The sequence below is a fragment of the Tiliqua scincoides genome, chromosome 1 (genome assembly GCF_035046505.1).
Source record: "Tiliqua scincoides isolate rTilSci1 chromosome 1, rTilSci1.hap2, whole genome shotgun sequence".
NCBI classification, from domain to species: domain Eukaryota; kingdom Metazoa; phylum Chordata; class Lepidosauria; order Squamata; family Scincidae; genus Tiliqua; species Tiliqua scincoides.
The window spans coordinates 157,140,622-157,161,251 of record NC_089821.1 but is presented as its reverse complement, the minus strand read 5'-3'; the positions used below and the strand labels follow the sequence as shown (position 1 = coordinate 157,161,251).

General features: G+C 45.3%; 1 protein-coding gene across 3 annotated transcripts in view; it reads right to left on the bottom strand.

Annotated features, from left to right (window-relative positions):
• Positions 1 to 9,342, bottom strand: part of CYRIA (CYFIP related Rac1 interactor A) — a 69,543-nt gene extending 60,201 nt beyond the window's left edge. For all 3 annotated transcript variants that reach the window (XM_066611893.1, XM_066611876.1, XM_066611900.1), the window contains exon 1: positions 9,239 to 9,342. The gene's annotated coding sequence lies outside the window, so the exon portion shown is untranslated. The remainder of the gene's footprint in view (positions 1 to 9,238) is intronic.
• Positions 9,343 to 20,630: the final 11,288 nt, after the last annotated feature.

Sequence of the window (20,630 nt, the reverse complement as noted above, 5' to 3'; positions counted from 1 at the left end):
TGAAAGTTTGTGCTTTCATGACTCCAGTAACCACATATGTGATAAAAGGTAATTTCATAGAAAAGAGGTTCATTCTGCTGGAATTACTCTAAGAGAAAATAATGTTGTGCACTGCTGGATGCCTAATTAATAATAATATTGCTCTTACTAAAGCCAATTGAGAACAAAAGTATAACACAGCATATAGGGTCTGTAAATAAATATACTACAGCAAAAACTCAATGTATGGAGAAAAATAAGAAGATATTACTGTGAAACTATAAACACTGTCACAATCACCATCTACTTTAAATGGATCCAATTTCTAGGCATTAAAATGGTAGCGCCAATATAACCCTAAGGCCATTACTGACATAGAAGGAAAGGCTTTGCTAGAATACTCTCTTGTTGTTTTGCTTAAAGCATACTCAATACTTTTCACTGGAAAATCTAGCTGCATACTATACCAGTCACCTGGTATCAGTTTGCTTCGGGGCTACATCTGCTATGCTACAGCTGCTAGGTTAGAATGTCCTACCCTGAGACACTAAAGATCTGCATAGTTAATAAGAGAAATGTTGTGAAACGTAGAGGGGTCTTCTAATTATTGGGACAGCATCATACATTATTAATTTCTAGAGAGAGCTAAATTTCCACATAGGTGAAAGTACATACATTGCAAAGCTTGCAGTGACGCTGCCAATCATGGCATATAGACTTGGATAAAGCATCCATACCATGGCATGAGTTTCCAAGCAGCAAGAGATATCCAGTCTTGCAATTCAAACTTTTCTCTTGTAGAATCACTTGCCATGGTTCTCTCATTATCCTAACCACATCTTGCCTTTGCAATGATTATTCTGAAAAATACTGCATCTTAAATTATGCTAACACAGAAAATTTATAAGATCAATGACACCACAAACGTGCTGTGATACTGCAACAGTTTTACCATAAGTTCAGAGACAGGATCTAATGTATACTTATTATCTACAAAATAAACTGTAATTATTTCCAATCTATAGGCATCACTTCCGGTTTTGCCAAAAAAATGGAAGTGACTTTTTCACTTGTAAAAGTCATTCTGAGCCCTGCAGAGGCTGCTGGTGGATGTGTGCAGCCTCTGTGGGCTCAGAAGAGCCTCTGGTGGGGGCATGGAGTCCCATGGATAAATGAAACCGCAGATACAGAATCCGTAGATATCGGAGCCCCTCTGCATTTGTAAGTTTCTGACCCAGAAGGCAGCTTACTAGAAACTGATGGATTAGCTGCCTTGAAATTAAGAACATAAGCGGGATATAAATATAAACAAGATAAACACATAAGTGAATCCCCAATGCTATTTACTTTGTATGTTACGACATCTCGTATTAACACTTATAGCGCAAACCTAGGCATGTCTACTTAGAAGTTTCATTGTGTTCAATGGGGCTTACTCCCAGGAAAGTGTATACAGAATTGCAGCTGCAATTCTTTTCCAGTTTCATTTGTATCTTGATTAGCCCCTTACATACTGATGAAAATAGCTAATCTTTACTAATTTCGATGTGCTGAACACAAAAAATGACAATGAAATCTCTCAATTGACTTTAGTTTAAGAGAAACTACATACGCTGATTTATCGCTGATCTCCCACAAACCATAGCCAATTTCACATTTCCATTGACATATTTGTGTTCAGCATTTCAAAATCTATAAGAAATGACTAATTTAATCTTGGGGGGCATGACCTGTGTAAAAAGTTGTTGTCCAGTGTAATTAAAAGCATTTTAAAATGCTGTCTATATTTGCCATTTAAAAAGTAGTATTTGATAATGGAAGTGAGAAAAGAGAATTGCAAACAAGCAACATATTACTGCACAAGCCTATGCATGTCAATGCAGAAGTAAGACTCAATGAACTTAGAGAAATTTACACTCAGACAAATGAGTATAGCAAACCGCAGCCTTTAAAATGCCTGGACAAAACAGATGATTCTAGTGAATTTACCAACATTCCAACACATACACGGCTCAAAGATCTTACTTAAATGTTCTCAAATGTTACTCAACTTCACTCTCTGGTATTTAGAGATCAGAACTTCAGTCATTATATCATATAGGTTCAAATAATGAGTGTGTTATGGTATACAGCAGTACTCTAACTCTGATTAATAAAAATGATCTCAAATTCCCCAGAGGGGAAACTAATGATGGAAGAAACTGGGTCAAATTAAAGAGGAACTGCCAACTTTAAACTGGGTCAACAAAATGGCAAGCATGAAAAGCATGCCAGACAAAAACCAAAGAGAGAAATTAAAAGATATTAACAGGAAAATAATTTATTAACACTACACATACAACTGAAGTTTGATTGCTGGCTGTTGCTTTTTCCCCTTCTTTGTCAAGAACTCCCAAAAGAAACACTGGCATTTAGGAATTATTCCTAAATATACAACTTACCTTATGGAAATTAGCTGAACATTTAAAAGTTATACAAGATATGACTTACAAAAAAATTATTATTTTCAGGCTAACTGCCCATCCACACTAAAAAAGAAAGACTTTTAAGAGGTGGGGAAAATATCATGGGTGTATTATGTAGCCACGTTTGTGAATACATATTTTAGCACCAACTTTGTATATTAACATTTGGATAACAGATAATGTGGTTTTGGAAATGTGCCAGCTTGCTATATATTTGCATATAATTCAAAGAAAATATAAAATACATGGGAGTAAAGATATTGGCAGTGCCAAAGTTATGGGAGCATACCCCTCCCCCTGCATGCATTTAGCACAGCTACTACATCAACAACCACTGGACTAAGATGCCAGCAATTCTCCTGCAAAAAGATTCCAAATAATTTTCTTTTATATATATGCCTGGAAATGCAGCAAAGCTGCCCATAACGCAGATGGGAAAGAAGTGGTCAGGTGGATTCGCTACCCTAAAGAGCGGAGTACATGAAAATATTAACAAAATTATAGTGCAAATCTTACAAAAATCTTCCCACTGCTGTTTTCTTGAGCTGTTTTTATTCCTTTGGTATTCTGAAAAACACACCCACACGCACACCAATTTCTGCACATGTTTTGAGGGTGCATAGGCTATATGGAAGCTGAGTGCCACGTCCATAATTTGTTTTTGATATGTGAGGTTTTAATGACCAGCTCCACCCATGAGCTGCCATGATGACACAATGTGGCACTGGCAAGGCTAAAGGTCCAAATCATGTTCCTGTGTGAAAGGACCATAAGGGTGGGGCTTTCATCAGCAGACCTCTCATGTTTCAGCAGCTAGGGGAAAGTGTAACAGCTGTGCAAATGTGAACAACCACCATTACTGCTACTTAAACCTGGTCAAAATATTTCAGAACGTTTCAATAGAAAACCCAAGCTAGAATTGTAATAGAACTTTCCCACTGCTGGCTATGGAGTGGCTTACATTTGTGATCTTTTGCTTTCTCATGGTTAATAACAAGCCTAGCCTGCACCTGTCATTATGTGAATGGCAACAATGACAGTGAACAAGAAATTGCGTAACCCTGAAACTGATACCCTGATGAAAATAGGTGTGAGTATGTGAGTGTGAAAACATGAGAAGATGGCGCTAGAACCATTAATGCAACAAGGAATACTGCTAAAACAAATGCTTAGCTCAGCTTTTATTTGTAAAGCATATAACTGTAAATGTTAGGCCAAGTATACAATCCTGATGTACTTATGAAGAATAATGAACTTAGAACTGGTCTTCCTACTTTGCTTACGCTGGTTCATAGAGCAAACAAGAAAAGCAATAAAATACATGCACTTCAGGCGCAGGTTCAGTCCATCATCACACAAAACAGAATGGCACTGTCACGGGTTGAGCCCCAGTCCTGACAAGTAATTTACTGGCTGCATAGTAGCAGGCCTGAAGCCTTGGCCAAAGCAAGCCAGCACAGCACCCTGGGAACTTGGAGCTGATGCAACATCGGGTGATGTGCGTCATGTGACCTTATGTGAGTGTGTGAATGTGTGACTGCACCTGCATAGTCAGCATGACTGTGCAGTATTTCCTGCACTGTGATTGGTCACTAGAAGTATAAGTTCCAGCAGGGGCAAGCAAAGTTGTGGGAGATGCAGAGTAGTGTTGAGCCGGAGGCTACGGCCGTTGGAATTGAGAATTGTGTACTGTATGTACTATCTGGACATTGTAAATATTTTGTATATAGTAAAGGAGGAGTGTGGTGGAGAACTTCTGCCTTTGAGTCCTTCTTTCTCGCCGGGAGCAGAGAGCGCTCCAACTTTGGGAGATAGGCACACAATAACTGGGCAGCTATCTGTGTGCCACGCCATCGGCAGAGCTCCAGCAGCAGCAGATATCGGAGCGGAGTCCCAGCGGCCTGAGCACAGCAGGGGAGGAGAAAACAACATGGGCTTGACACCACTATGAGGTTTGTCTGCTATTTTGGTCTAATGATGGGTGTGTAAAAGAGTCGCTTTCTCCGAGCTAATGCGTAATACATTTACGCCTTTCTTCCCCTCCAACAAGACAGATTCACCACCAAATGAGTTTCTGATGAGGCAGAAGAGAAAAAAAGGCTAAGCGGGAAGGGGGAGAATAAGAACAATATTAAAATAGAAAATGCATTTTCAGCACTACTTGCAGAGGTGGTTTTGTACTAATATTTATTCCTATCGTGACAAAGCAGTGCCAAAGAGAAAATGGGAGTTTTCTCTGTGTTACTATATTGAGAGCCAGACCAAAGATTTTGGCTGAATGAGATTGGACAAACATATTAAAATCAAGCCCAGCGCCAGGCCTCTATGAGAGACATCAACAAACACCAGGAACATGAGGATGAAGCTAGCAGAATACAACCAATGTTACAAAGGATCTTTTATAAGATGCGCTTGCTTTCAACTTACACAATGAGAACTGTGATTCTTTAAGCTACGCAAGAGCCTATTTGTGTCACAACTAGATATTAACATCAACCCAAGATAAACAGAACACAGAAAAGGGATCAATGACACATCTATACATTTTAAAAGGCATTGGGCACATTAAAACTGCTATTTCTTCTCTTTCAAGAACAAAATGAAAGACAGCTGAACTACTAAATATTTTTCCCAGCATACTAGATCCCAATACTAACTCTGTGAAGAAAATAAAATAAAATTGTACAACCCCAATGAGCATGTTGGTTCTTCTATTTATTACAGATATGAGAAAATGAAAAACCCAGATGCCAAACAGGCAGACTAAATAGTCCAACATTTGCTTGTTTTCCTCATCAACAATTTTTATGTGGTCATTTTTTGTTTGTTACATAAGAACATAAGAACAGCCCCACTGGATCAGGCCATAGGCCCATCTAGTCCAGCTTCCTGTATCTCACAGCGGCCCACCAAATGCCCCAGGGAGCACACCAGATAACAAGAGACCTCGTCCTGGTGCTCTCCCCTACATCTGGCATTCTGACTTAACCCATTCCTAAAATCAGGAGGTTGCGCATACACATCATGGCTTGTACCCCATAATGGATTTTTCCTCCAGAAACTCGTCCAATCCCCTTTTAAAGGCGTCTAGGCTAGACGCCAGCACCACATCCTGTGGCAAGGAGTTCCACAGACCGACCACGCGCTGAGTAAAGAAATATTTTCTTTTGTCGGTCCTAACCCGCCCAACACTCAATTTTAGTGGATGTCCCCTGGTTCTGGTATTATGTGAGAGTGTAAAGAGCATCTCCCTATCCACTCTGTCCATCCCCTGCATAATTTTGTATGTCTCAATCATGTCCCCCCTCAAGCGTCTCTTTTCTAGGCTGAAGAGGCCCAAACGCCGTAGCCTTTCCTCATAAGGAAGGTGCCCCAGCCCCGTAATCAGCTTAGTCGCTCTCTTTTGCACCTTTTCCATTTCCACTATGTCTTTTTTGAGATGCGGCGACCAGAACTGGACACAATACTCCAGGTGTGGCCTTACCATCGATTTGTACAACGGCATTATAATATTAGCCGTTTTGTTCTCAATACCCTTCCTAATGATCCCAAGCATAGAATTGGCCTTCTTCACTGCCGCCGCACATTGGGTCGACACTTTCATCGACCTGTCCACCACCACCCCAAGATCTCTCTCCTGATCTGTCACAGACAGCTCAGAACCCATCAGCCTATATCTAAAGTTTTGATTTTTTGCCCCAATGTGCATGACTTTACACTTACTGACATTGAAGCGCATCTGCCATTTTGCTGCCCATTCTGCCAGTCTGGAGAGATCCTTCAGACTTGTTGTGTCCCTTCAGTATGGGCAGACACAAAGCAGTAAGTTGTCTGAGAAATGAATTTTCCCATCTCTTTATTTAGGTATTAATGAAGATCCTGAAACACAGAAACCCTTGTTGGCTCTGCAAGGCATTATCGTGACCCAAATAAGTAATAACCACTAGAGAAGATCTCAGCCATGCTACTGACTCATGACACCTTCCTGATCAAAGCACTTATTGTATCTAAAAATCAAAACCTTGTTTTGATAACTAAGAAGGTTTTACATTTCATAACTAAGAGGAGAATGGAAGCAGAACAATCTTTGCCAACTCCTGCTTTGCGGCCCCTTCCTCTGGTTAGGGGTGGGAGGAAGGCAATTAAAAATCTTTCTTTGTTTTACAGAAAATACAATTATTTAGGGCACTGACGTTGTTAATATGATGAACAAATCTGGCGTCCATTGACGCCTTTAATCTACACAACTACACTGAGATGCAACAAATGTTTTGCAAGAGCTCTAGCACAGTATTTCTCAACCTGTGGTACTTGCACCACCAATGGTACTTGAGGTGGTGTCTACTAGTACTCAAGGGACCCCCACACTTCCACTACCTGGCAGCAAGACCAGCACTGCAATGCAACAAGCAGCAGTAGGGGACTCAGCTTGGTGGGCAGAACTCCAGTGTGCACTTTTCGCACTCTCCAAAAAGCCCTTCCATCTGCCCTGAGCCTCTTATTGGTGTTTGTCATGTTGTGTCTGGCCTCCTAATCCAGAAATAACTCATGATGACTTCATCACCTGTTACTTCCGGTAGTACTTCAAATGGGTGAACCATGCAAAGTGGTACAGCAGAGGACAAACATTAGAGAAATGCTGCTCTAGTGCAATGTAAACCATACACCTGTTTTAACCTCAGCCTGATTTTCACTGCTGATAAGGGGGGAAACCAGCTTGGAAATTAGTACACAACCCTCAACATAAACATAATGTCCTCCAATTTGAGGAGTAAGTTCAGAAAACCATAAACAACCTACTGTAATTTTAATTTTCCAAATCTCAGTATGGTGGTAAGATAGGAGAGGAAGGAGGGAGATGCAGAAAAGATGTACAACAAGGGGAAATATTTAACCTATACCTGGATCTTTCAATGTTTATGGACAAATTTGGTGGTAGCACGCTATCAAAAATACTATTGCAAGATCATGCAATAGTATTGTAGATCATGTTTGCCCCTATCATGCGAGGGGCAAACAACACATCACACAGGAAATAACTAAGGAACAGGAAATAACTAAGTGACTAGATCTCCAGACATTACTGTTTTTATTGAATGGGGCAGAGGTGCTGGAGACAGGCTGTTTAATCCTTTCCCACCACTACTACTCTTCTCCAAACTAATCTGTCTTCCCACAGCTTTTTCATCTATAGGGTAACAGCAGCTTCCGGCATAATTTGGACTAGGAAAAATGAATGTTAGGTCAGACTAAGTTTGAGAAAAATGATGCAGAGAAGAGAGGATATTAACATGCCCCAAGTGTAACTGCTTCAACTGAATCTGGAGCCCCTCTGGCAGCTTTCAAGTTAAAAACAAGTGATCCAAACACAGATCACTCACATCACATGTAGTCTGGCAATATATTTTCACAATATTTTCTTCCCCCACACCCAAAATATACTTTTAGCTGGAATACCCATTTAATCTTTACTGCACCCTCCCCAAGGGCTCTGACACAGTACAGTCCTATTTCAAGGCTGCACAACTTCAACACCTCTGAGAGATCATTCGGAAACCACAAAGCCCTATGAAGGCCATACCATACCATATCATTGTGTTTGATGCTATCCTAAAAGGTCAATTCAGATTCTTTCCAAACTTCTGAATTGACCTTTTAGGACAGCATCAAACACCATAATCACCAAGTGGCTGCCACAAATGGGAAAGGAGGAATGCTTTGCATGGTGGGGGATTGGTGACTGGTGTTAGGAAAGCACTGTGGGGACTCACCACAAGATTCACACGGCTGCAGCTGCAGTGTGGAGGCCCCACAGTATATTCCTGGTGACAACCACAGCCCAGTTGCTGAAGCCAGTTTATGCCATGGACATGGTGTATTTTTGTCAGGCTTTGAATTCTGTTTATCTTATCTAAATCTGACAAGCCACGCACTGACTGAGTTGAACCCTCCTAGTCCATGCAGCTTACCATGGAAACAGCAGGGTCAATTTTGGAAGGTGGGTACTGGGTGCAAGCCATACCCAACTTGACCACCACTGCCCAGCTACCCTTTCCCTAGAGATCATCAGGAAGGCAAACCCAAGATGTACAGGAAGAGGGTCCCCCACCCACCTACCCACCCTGCCAGTGAGCCACACAAAAACCAAACCTGAAAAGGAACATCTCCCTCCACCAAGAAAACCTGGGGGTTGGGTGCCCCCCCGCCCTGGGACCACCCCACCGAAAGCCAAAGCAGGTAAGCCTCCTTCACCCACGTCCAACTTCACTGCCTCCAATCTGGGAGCGGGGGAGGCTCTGCAGCCGGGGTAATCCTTTTAGCCAGCCACATCGCAGTTGAAGCCGAGGTCAGCGCTGAGGGAGGGGGGAGCGATGGCTGGAGGGATGCCATGCAAAGCACCAGCAACAGGTGCCTCGCCCTCCCCCACGCACCACCCACTCACCACCCCTCGTCTCCTCCGCACCTTGCCTTGGGGGGGGTCAAGCCCCCCCTTTCCGACTCCAGAGCAAAACGCGCGGGGGCGAAAAAGCATCCACAGTGGGGAGGGGAGGCTCAGTGTGGGGGGAATGAAAGACCCAAAGAACCTGCGCCACCCCCAGCGCCTTGTGCAGGCAAGCAGCCTCAAGCTGCACCGGAGGCCGGACCCTTCCTTCCCTTTTTTCCTTCCCAGCAGTGCCAGCTCTTCCTCCTCCTCTCCCCCAGGCACCAAGTTCTGGGTCCGTCCCCTCCTCCACCACCACCAGCACCCCCTTGGCTCCTCCACCTCCCCCAGTGCCGAGCACGCACGCCCTCACCTGCTCCCTTCGCCTCCCTTGCACAGCGCTGCACACCGAGCATGGAACGCTGAGCCATCCCCGGGCGGCGCGCGCAAGAATGACCCGACCCAGCAAAGCGCGCGCGCGCCAGCCAGCCAGCGAGCAGAGGGGACGGGCGGGCGGGCTCGTCACTCCCTGGGAGCCGCTGCCGCTTCTTCTTCTTTTTCTTCCTCTCAGTCTTCTGTCTGGGGGAGGCGCTCCGGGCTGTCTGTCAGGCAGGGCGCGCTCTGCTCTGCCCTGCCTCCTCCCCGGCTGCCTCAGGCGCCGCCTCAGCTGTTGCCAGGGGGGCAGCCCAGTGCTCTCTCCTGGCCAGCAATGCTTGGCCTCTGTAGGCTTCAGCTGCAGCCTTCGGCACACTTTCCTTGGAGGAAGCCCCACTGAACAGAATGGGACTTACTTCTGAGTAGACCTGCAAAGGGTTGGGCTGACACAGATGACAAGCTGCACCTGCTGAAATTCTCTCTTCTATACACTTGTTAAAGGTCCAGCATCCCTAAAGTTGAAAGTTTGAGCACCCCTGATCTAATCACTACATTAATAAATTTTAAACTGTATTACGTATAATTTATTAATTACAAGAAGGCTATGCACTGCCTGCAGGGGCCCACTCCCAGGGAAAAGGAGGACATTTAAGTTCTTTCCCAGGACACGAGGCTGAAAAAGAGGACATCTGGTCACCCTGCAAACAGCAGTAGGAGGCTTGGCTCAGCAGTAAGAGCATCAAAGCATACTTTTCGTGCTTGAAAAAGCTCTCTTGTCCACTTTGAGTCTCTTACTAGTGTTTGTAGCATCGCCTCTGGCCTCCCAACCCAGAAGTAACTGGTGATGATGTCATCGCCAATTACTTCTGGAGGTATTTTGAATAGGTGCGCCATGTGAAGTGGTACAGTGGACAACAAACATTGAGAAACGATGCCTAACCAGGTCTACTCAGAAGTAAGTCCTATTTTGTTCAATGGGGCTTACTCTCAGGAAAGTGTGGTTAGGATTGCAGCCACTGTCTTATAACACTTCCAGTTTCTGGCCCCTAGCCTTGGGAATGAATCAATTTTACAAACCTATGGCAATTCCTCTTAGCTACACACAAGTTGTTCCAAATACCCCAAAGGAAAACTTGAGAAAATATTTGTTCCACCTGTTCATAAGAAATAGAATGCAATGTGCAGTCATGCTTCAGACTTCCCATATCACTGTCTGATCCTGGACTTAACTGGCTCTGGAGGAAGTGCCCACAACTTTGGAAGCCAGAAGGAGTGCATCTGGGTCCTTCTTAGGTTATGGTGGAGGAGAGAGCGACAAGGCACAGTGGCAAGAGCTCATACATGCTCCCCACCTGACACAGCGCATATCTGCAAGGCAAGAGGAGACCTTGGGTGTGTGAAAGCTGGAAGACTTAGGCGGGGCCATCTGGATCAGCCAGCATGTCCCACCGGGAATGCCGCCCAGAGTGGCAGCAAGGAATGCCTTGGTTCTGCTGTGGAAAGAGGCAGGAAGGAAAAGGACCAGGGAATTAGCAATGACCCCTCCTGGGAGAAGGCCTTGGGGAACATGTTGCCTTTCTAGGACAGCTAGGACAGACTTGGCAATGCACCCTCAGGTTGGCTGCTACCAAGAACCAGAAGAACAAATCTAATGTTCAGGCCAGTGTTTTCTTTGTGCCCTGATGTCCCATCCAGTTAGGACATAGGCATGTTGAAGTACCTGGGCCCTAGGGAAAGGGGACCAACAACGGCCATCAAGTTCCTTCCCTGGCAGTGGCCTGGTCAACCTGTCACCATAGACCTCGCTCATATTCCACCTGGGGACGATGCCCCTCCCTCCAGGTGCTACTACCACCCTATAACTTATAGTGTTGGCATCCCACAAATGCTTCAAGATGGTGTCTTTGTGCTGAGCTTTTACAAACTATGTCTCTGGTTCACTCAGGTTGTGGATTCCTTATGCAGTCTGCCATGGCAAGGGTGGCAGAGGAGGGTCCTCCCTCCTGAAGGTTGTCTCCTACTTCCATCCAGCTCCAGACCATCATGAGTGCAGAGGGTATATGGAGGGTGTCATGCCCCAACAAGGCAGGATACAGCGTCATGCCCCCACAAGACAAGGTTCAACTATTTCTTTATTCAAAAGAGTTTGACACAGTGTTCCTCCCCCATATACTGGATCTGCAGGCTGCAGAAGGGGACAACTAGGTGACTGGGCAGGGAGGTGTTTGGAGTGCCCAATATGCCCTGCCAGAAACACTGGCTAGGCAGCAGCGGAGAAAACCTTGGCTCTGCCATGAAGGGAACAAATGTACCCTTACCCAGAGGAGATTTCTGCTTCTTGCCTTCCCCACAGGATGCAGCACAAGCCATTTCAGCACAGCTGCATTAGCAGGGGTGGGGGAAGGAGAAGGACAGGATTTAGCTGTAAGACATTCCTAAGCAATTATTGACATAGAAAGTGCCTTGAGATATGAGATGTCTACCTTAGTTCAAGGTTGCAGAGAAGAAAAGAGGAAAAGCCATAGGGTGCAATCCTAACTGCGCCCTAGGCCAGTGCAAGTCCCTTGTGCCGGCGCAGGAGGGTCGCAAATGTGCCGTAAAACACGTTTGTGCCTCCTCCGGAGTCAGTTGGGCCAGCACAGAGATGCATGCCAGCCCATGGAGGCTGCATCCAGCCTCCACGCCGACTTGGGGAGGCAGAGTTGTATTGGCCAACACAGGTCTGAGAAGGGCAAGGAGGATGAGGGAGGGAGGTGTTCTGCTGTGGGGGGGAGGGCAGGTGAAGGGCAGTTCTGGGGCGGGCAGGCGGGGAGCAGGAGGCGGGGCTGGGACCCAGCTGTTATGCCGGATCCCAAGCCCGGTTCCCAAGCAGCACAGAGCGACTTGAAGCTGTTCTGTTCTCCTCAGACTTGTGCTACCTCCTGAGGTAGTGCAAGTCCAAGAAGACTCATTGGGGCTGTGGTGGTTTACCCAGGGGTAAGTTTCCCTTTACCATTGGCTGAGGAAATTCTGATCTCAATCTTGTGCTAGATACAGTGCAGGCCCCCTTAACAGATGTCTTCAGCATGTGCAGAGTATAGTGCTCTCACTATGTAATCATCACAGTTAGGTGCTACATGATTGGGTTTTATTGGATGCCACTTCCAGTCATGCCTTTGGAAGCATGTCTTTGGAACTGCAACAGAAGGCATCTATCTCCGGACCAGATCAGACGGAAAGCTCTTCAACCTCTCCAGACTGAGAGCAAAGTCCAAAGTCCAGCTGAAATGTCTGCGTGACTTCCTCTTTGCCGACGATGCAGCTGTCACTACCCACTCTGCCAAAGATCTCCAGCAGCTCATGGATCATTTTAGCAAGGCCTGCCAAGATTTTGAACTGACGATCAGCCTAAAGAAAACACAGGTCATGGTTTAGGATGTGGACTCACCTCCCTGCATTACAATCTCTGCGCATGAACTGGAGGTTGTCCATGACTTTGTGTACCTTAGCTCAACGATCTCCAACACTCTTTCTCTCGATACCGAGCTAAACAAACGCATCGGTAAAGCAGCTACCACGTTTTCCAAACTCACAAAGAGAGTCTGGTCCAACAAGAAGCTGACGGAACATACCAAGATCCAGGTCTACAGAGCTTGCGTCCTAAGTACACTTCTGTACTACAGCGAGTCATGGACTTTTCGCTCACAACAGGAGAGGAAACTGAATGCTTTCTACATGCGCTGCCTCCGACGCATCCTCAGCATCACCTGGCAGGACAAAGTTCCAAACAACACATTCCTGGAACGTGCTGGAATCCCTAGCATGTATGCACTGCTGAAACAGAGACATCTGCGTTGGCTCGGTCATGTTGTGAGAATGAATGATGGCCGGATCCCAAAGGATCTCCTCTATGGAGAACTCGTGCAAGGAAAGCACCCTACAGGTAGACCACAGCTGCGATACAAGGACATCTGCAAGAGGGATCTGAAGGCCTTAGAAGTGGAACTCAACAAGTGGGAGACCCTGGCCTCTGAGCAGCCCGCTTGGAGGCAGGCTGTGCAGCATCGCCTTTCCCAGTTTGAAGAGACATTTGGCCAACAGTCTGAGGCAAAGAGGCAAAGAAGGAAGGCCCATAGCCAGGGAGACAGACCAGGGACAGACTGCACTTGCTCCCAGTGTGGAAGGGATTGTCACTCCCGAATTGGCCTTTTCAGCCACACTAGACGCTGTTCCAGAACCACCATTCAGAGCGCGATAGCAGAGTCTTTCGAGGCTGAAGGTTGCCAACTTCCAGTCAACATGGAGTCCAGCATCTCTCATTTTTGAGAACTTAAAGAATGTACACTCATAAATGGAAGTACTATGAAGCAAGCCAGGGATCAACAGTCCAATCTTATTTATGTTTACTTGGAGGTAAGCCCAACAGAGTTCAGTAGGACTTAAACATGCATAGGATTGCACAACCCTACACAGAATTCAGAGTGCATAGGACTGGGCTGTTCATTTCCTCCCCAATACTACCTTTAACAAAGGTGAGGGATATCGGAAAGTATAACAGCAAGCCAAAGAAAGAGTTTCATTGTCCCAAACTGCTGAAGTATATTCTAAGGACTGTCAATCTGATCATAAGCATGGTTAGCAAAGGAAGTAAATGATGGGATGGTAGTCATGGACGTGATTTCTGTTAAAAGTTCACCCAATACCACCAGTAATAATGCCACTGTTTCTGACACCACACAGGCATAGAGTATTACAACCTTATAAACCTTGTAAACAAATTCAGACAAGCTAGCACCTTACAGCCTTCCTGAGCTGCCTTGGGTGCCCTTTAGGGAGAAAGGTGGAGTATATATCAAATGAATAAATAAATATATAAATAAATAAGTGCTATGTTGGTGAGACATTTAGCCTTCAACAGCAGCAGAACAGGGAGAAATGTATTTATTGAACATCTATCTCTTATACATGGTAAAGGCAGCTTACAATATAAAGTCAAGAAAAGTATATAACCATAACAAAATTATGCTAATAAAACAAATTTTGCAGATGAAGCAACATGGATATAAACAATGGGAGAAAAGCTTCACCTGTTAAATGTCTGCCTGCAGAGTGGCTGCCACACACAAACCCTGCCACAAAAAAAGCAATCCTGTCATCCTGTGCTAGCTAATTCCTCTCCACAGCAGAGCTCTCATCCTGTGCTAGATGCACGACAGAAACAAATTCTAAAGGTGAAGATTTCCCCAGCAGGAATGTGAAGTGATGTGAAAAGCTGCAACTGCTAAATTTTTGCCTGCCATGCAGCCACTTAAGGCACAGAATCCCCAAGAAAGTAAAAAAGGAGAATTGTAGAATTCCCACTTCACAGATAAGCATGCATGGAAAAGATTAAAGCCCATCCTTTAACTGTGAGAAGGCTAGATGACTGACACCCAATCCTATGCATGTCTACTCAGTAAGTCCCATTAGAGTCAATGAGGCTTACTCCCAGGAAAGTGTGGGTAGGATTGGGCTGTGAGGCTTCAGTCATAGAGACAGTTGGGCCACCAGACTCAGTGGGAGGACTTCTAAGTATTTATTTATAACATTTTTATCTCATTTTTCCTCCAAGGCATTCAGGGCAGTGTGTGTGTGGTCCTTGCCCCATTTTATCCTCACAACAACCTTAAGGGCTAGGCTGAGAGAGAGCAAATGACACAAATGAGCTTCATAGCTGTAGGTGATTTGAACCTGGGTGTCCCCATTTCTAGTCTGATGCACTAATCAGTACACCACTTTGGCCCTGTTAGGACTGTGCCACACAACACATTAAAAAGAAAGTGGCCACCACAATAGTGGCAGTTGCGTGAATGAAGCCAGTATATGCCGTTGAAGCGCAGGTGTTCCCTCGGTATAGGACAAGTCATATGAATTGGTCCAAAAAACATATGAAAACATAACGTCTGAAAACCTAAGCAAATGACAAAGCAATCAACAACCCAATCCTCTACAAGTTCCCACATGGCAATGCAGTGGTGCCAACATGGTATCCACTGAATCCTTTTAGGGAGTTTTGTCTTCCAGAGACCTCCTCAGGGTAAAGGAACATTTGTTCCCTTAACCTGGGGCAAGCCACTGCTGGCCCAGTAAGTCAACTCAGAACTGCTGCAGCAATCTCGCTGGTGCAAGTTCACATTAACCTGTGAAGGTGGATCAGGGCCAGTAAGGGGGTCAGGATTCAGTGGGCACTACTGCCACTGAATCCACCCCCATCCCAGGCACAATCTGTCCTCCTCCCAACCCTCCTCACTACCCTGTTCCGTCCTCCCCTGCCCCCTCTGATCCTGTACACGACCTTAATTGTGGTGGCAGGTGTCTGTCACCGAGCAGACACGACCACTTACCATTTGGGGGGCGGGGGCAGTCAGGCTACACTCTCAGGCAGAGTCACTTTCACAACAGCCGTAAAGCTTGCAGAACGCTGGCAGAACACCAGCACACATTTTTCCCATTTACAGAAAAATATTAGCTGCTGAGATTAAACAGTCTAAAATTCAATTTTGTTTAAAATTGGTGATATCACATGTGTCTCAGTAAATATTTGTGGCAGATTAAACCAAGTTACTGCCATGTAATTTGACAGTTAAGTATGCTCTGTAATACCTGGCTGGGAAATACAGGCCAGCTTGTCTAATGTCAAGAGTTCTCTGCATCACAATCCAGTAACCTCTTCTCTAATTTGGCGGTTACATTAATGAATGGCTTAGAGCGCAATCCAAACTAAGTGCCTGGTTGGGCGCTTGGTAAGTCCCTTGTGTTGGCCTGGAAGGGTCACAAACATGTCGTAAAACATGTTTGCGCCTATTTAGGAGTCAGTTGGGCCAGCGCAAGGACGTGTGCCAGCCCACAGAGGCTGCATCCAGCTTCCACTGTGCCAAAACCTGGTACGCCCACACCGGCTGGGTTTGGCCGGTGAGGGGGTCTGGGGGAGAGTGGGGAGGACAGGGAGGAGGTGTTTAGGGGCGGGGGTGGGCAGCAGGCGGGCTTTAGGTGGAGCCAGGACCCGGCAGTTATGCCGGATCCTGACCCCATTCCTGGGAAGCGCGGAGCAGCTCCAGGCTGCTCAGTTCTGCACCACCTCTTTAGATGGCCGAGCCACTTGCAACCTGAAACTGGATAAAGCGCAGACCAGCTGGCCTGCATGTTCCAGCACAAGTTAGGATTGTGTTGCCCAAGAATCAGACCACTAGACTAATACCTTTAACTGGCAGTGGTCAGGAATATTGACCTCAAAATTTGGTTGATTTTACATCACCAGTCCTGTAAACAGGATTTGCTTGTATAAATCGAAATGATTCTGCTTAAGAATGTCTGTGAAAATTTGAATGAAATCCTTAAAAGAGATGTAATCAACAAAAGGCACATTGTCAATATTGATATACTTAGCTTTTCATACAACTCAGTTCAAATGTTGAAAGAAGAATGCTGATTACAAATTCCTCAGCTTGTGGTTTCCCTGGAATTGACTAGGTAACTATATGTGAGCTTGTAACATTTAGGATAAGAGGGGCAATCCTTTGCTCATTATGGGCACAGTGTCAAGAACCATGTAGCAAAGGGCCAATTACACACCATCGGTACTTAGCACAATCCCCATACAGCCTAAAGTCAGCAGGAGAATAGGGAAGGATCATAGTGTCGGGAAAACACAGACCGAGCAAACAGGAAATGCTGTTCCCAGGATCGGTGTGTGGCATCAAGCAACAGCTGGGAATCAGCATATGAACATCGACAGCATCAGGCAAGACAAGCAATAGATGAATGCAGGAGGCAATTTCTGCTACCTGCCATTAGCTATGTTAACCCACCAGCAGAAGGACATTTCACTTTTATACACACCAGCATAGTTTTTCCAGCTAGCTCTGGGGATTTCCCTTGGGTTCCCCACGCTGAGTGTCACACGGTTACACAGATTTCCCTTGGAGTTGCAAGACCAGGTCTTCCTACAGCATCAGGAGCCCCATGGATTTGGCCCTACTTAATGTCTGATGTGTCTATGTTGATAATGGGCCTGGCTCCCCCACTACACACACACCATTCCGTCATCATAGCATTATAACATGCTCATCCACAGCACTGACAAAAATAGCAGTTTGCTGTGGCAACTGCAGTTTAAAAACAAAAGAAGCGCCTACACAGAACCATTAAAATGCATCATGCGGCCCAATCCTAATGAGGGCCTGTGCTGGCAGAGTGCACATTCTATCAGCGCATGCTGTTGCAAAAGCTCATTCAGGCCCAGGTGGAAAGTCCTGGTGCCAGGAAAGTCCTGCTGGTGCCAGTGGAGCAACTGAGGTCCGCTGGAGCATGTAGGTTCAGCACAGGGGCAGAGGCAGGATGGGGAGGGGGTCGCGTGAGGCAGGCGAAGGCAGAACGGGGTGGTGCATCATGGCCCATGCTGGAGTTGCTGCATTGCTACATGGAGATTTAGGTATGATTGAGCTGTTAACCACTCTAACATCGCAACACTATACATGTCTACTCAGAAGCAAATCCTACTAAGTTTAGTGGACCTTATTCCCAGGTGAGTGTGCATAGGACTGCAGCCTAAATCTTCTGGCTAAAACTGAACATTGAAGACATATCTGTGCCACATAACAAGCCCCCTTTAAATACAGTGGCAGACAAAGCAAGCTTGCACGCACTCCCATGTACAAACTAGCAAGAAATGTACTTATCAAAGCCCGCTCCATCCCCTGAATAATGGAGATAATAAAAAGCTAGTGAGGAAATGGTTTTCTTACTGCCTTCAAAAGACATCTTTCCATACAGCCCACATTAAACAATAACCAAAGCTTTGTTGTATAAGTACAGTGCAACTGAACAGAAAGATAGTTACGCAATGTGACGATTCTTCCATAGTGACAGCCGCTCTGGACAGAATAGATATAAAATAAATTCATTTTATTACTGAAAGGGTAGATTCCCATGACATAATGGTAATATCTCAAATATTATTCTTCATAATACAAGCAGATGCAGCACAATGGTTATATCATATTTACTCACAGGCCAATTCTATTGGGGACTGGGCTGGCATGCGGAGCCCTTTGCGACAGCAGAAGGCACTTCCACTGATTGCCAGGAAACTGGCAGAGTAGGTTGGGGAGGGGGCAGGATGAGGTGGATCCAGTGAGGCTGGTGTGCCCCAGATCCAATTCCTTTCTTCAGCAGCCTCCCCGCCCCCCTTCTCTCATCAGACTTGTGCCAGATATTTCACTGGTGCAGGTCCAAGGAGACCCACTGTGGGTCAGGAGGCTTACAGAGGTATGTACAGGGATTTAACCCCTTTCACTTGTGAAGCTCCCCAATTACCTCCCCCCCCCCCCCCACACACACTCTGGATACAGCGCTCCCACTTTTGGTGCAGGTGCACCAGCTTGGGAGGGGGGGGGAGAGATAGGATTGGGCTCTTTAATTCCATTAATATCACTAGGATACCAAACTGATTTCAACTACTTTATGGTAACACATTTTCAATTGCATCTTGAAACTGTATCCTGGCAACAGCATTATATTTTTGGAACTTGAACACTGTATTCTGTATGCAAGTGACTGCAAAGATGCTAGCTCTGGGCCACAGATACCTGATCAAAGGGACTGGGGAAAAACTAGATTAAGACAAACACAATTTTATCCATATTTTTATATATGAATAGATATCACCCATTAAAATTAATGTCAGTTGGAGACTGACAGTATTCTCCAATTGCACAGAAAAGAATGTAAACGATTACCCCCACTTTATTCAAATATGGGGAAATATTTAGATCCCATTTTGGGTAAATGCAACACAAAATAAAATGCTTTGGTATTTTCAAAATAATAGAAGATGATTACCTATGTAAGGTTCTTCTTGGCGGCCATTTTCCAGTGGGCTATTTATCAGAAGCCAGCCACCACCAGAACACCTGGACTGTGGTGAGGATTGTCACCATTTTACCCCCTACATCAGCCTTTACTGCCCCTTAGAGTTGCTGTGCAAGGCAGAAGCGGGTAAACAGTCAGGGGCTCCTCTTACATCTTTGACCCAAAAGGAGAGAAAAGCTGATCATTTTGCTGTGATTTTTAATTGTACATAAACTGCTTTGGGAGGCTTTGGCCTGTTTTCAAATAAATCAAAGAAATTTAAATTGTATTGGAGTGCCACTTATACATAGAAGTAAGCCTTGTTATTGCCTTTTGAAGAGGTAAGTCCAGAAGACCTCAAGATGAAAAGGCCTTATAAGAGAATTGGAGAAAAGGTTTCTGCTTTTGCAGCCCAATTCCAAGGGAAGAGATTACCTCTGCTGTTTTATTGATAGATTCTAGATTGCAAGCATCTGAACATCTCAGGCTTATAGTCCTCACATCCCAGTGTTTGAATTCACTTTAGTGTTGCTGGTGTCAATGGAGCATTTTATTAATAAGGTATATACGATATACTGCTTTTCTCATAGACTCAAGGCAGTTCACATAGGCAGGCTGAACATAGACCCCATTTTCCAGTGAGATTTATTTTCCATGTGTTATTCCATGAGAAAATCTCACAGAACCTCCATTTCTCCAGATGTTATAGTGCAGTCATCCTCTTGCTGACTCTTGCACTTTCCAAGCTCTTGCAAGGCAGCTGCACAAAGATTCAGACCAGTTTCTCAACAATGTTATCTGTTTTTTGCCAGATAACTCCTCTACACTCCAGTCCTCCATAGAGATATGCCAACGGCCTCTCAGTGTCTCCCTGATCTCTCAGTCTGCCATGCAGCAGCTGATCCTGCTTAGCTTTTTTAGGCAAGGTAACAGCTCAACCTCCAGACCACACCTCTTGCAGTGAATTAGATTGTTAAAAAAACACTACTGCAATGGGACAACACTTCCCTGTGACTCTAACCTGTGAAAGGTGGGGGAGGTCCTGTTGGAAGGAGGAGAAGTTGCAAAAAAAAAAAAAAAATCTCAAAGAGAGAGAGAGAGATTCAGAGCCTAGGAGCAGGTCTGTGGAGGGCTGGTGAAGGCCCAGTGAGAAACTGGAGGGAGAGATCCTTGATTGAAGGAGGAAAGGTAGCCCTGGATCTGCTGTTGTACTAAGGAAATCTTGGAGAATAAGCATGTATGCTGCTGCACCTGTAAGGTCTGCTGCTCAACTAGCAGCCATGCAAGCCTGGTTGAAGACTTGGTTTATCACCTGTGGGCTTCTGTGTGAGCCTCCCCCCCCCCCTACAGGGAATCCTGGCACGACATCATCACAAATGATGATCATTGCTCAGAGTTGCCTGCCACAAAGACGTTTGACAGCCAGGTACCTGACAGCATTTGACCAGCATAGAAGAGATAAAAGGGGAGCAGGGAAAAAACAAGGGGAGGCAGGGAGAATATAGAAAGCAACAGTCTGGAGG